The following is a 504-nucleotide window of genomic DNA, read 5'->3' as shown; positions in this document are numbered from 1 at the left end:
GAAGTAATGCTCAAAACGACTACAAGCTTTATTAAAAAAACTAACAAGTTACATAACACATAGGGGATGCATACGATTTCAGCACATATCACTGAAAGGATTAAGAAGCAATAACAGAAATATCTAATTTACAGTTCTGGGGTACTTTCAGTTACATTTGATCTTTGTCTCTCATCACAAAGGCTTTAATATCTTTTTGCACCAAGGTATAGGTTTTAACTCCCTACCAATCTAAGTATGTAGTGTTTTTTTTCTCTTATCTCTGCTTTGCATGTCATGCTTTTCTCTAAGACTAACTTTTCCTTCATAAAACTTTGGGGCATTCTTTATTTTCGAAAGTAGTTGTAGATGTTTGCGAGAGCAACAACTGTAGACAATTGTAACTGCTGTTCCGTCGACATATGCTAGATGGATTTTTTTTTTTACAGGAATATCCAAATACCCAAAGCTCCATACTTTGCCATCAAAACAAATCTATAAGTTAAACTTGTAACTTGGGCTTTT

The 504-nt window shown here is 33.7% G+C and overlaps 1 protein-coding gene across 1 annotated transcript in view; it reads left to right on the top strand.

The window, feature by feature from the left end:
* Positions 1–504, top strand: part of LOC119587673 (nascent polypeptide-associated complex subunit alpha, muscle-specific form-like) — a 31,190-nt gene that overhangs the window by 3,143 nt on the left and 27,543 nt on the right. The gene's annotated exons all lie outside the window — the stretch shown is intronic.

The sequence above is a fragment of the Penaeus monodon genome, chromosome 23 (genome assembly GCF_015228065.2).
Source record: "Penaeus monodon isolate SGIC_2016 chromosome 23, NSTDA_Pmon_1, whole genome shotgun sequence".
Lineage (NCBI taxonomy): Eukaryota > Metazoa > Arthropoda > Malacostraca > Decapoda > Penaeidae > Penaeus > Penaeus monodon.
The sequence above is the reverse complement of the archived record's forward strand: the minus strand, read 5'-3'. Positions and strand labels throughout refer to the sequence as shown.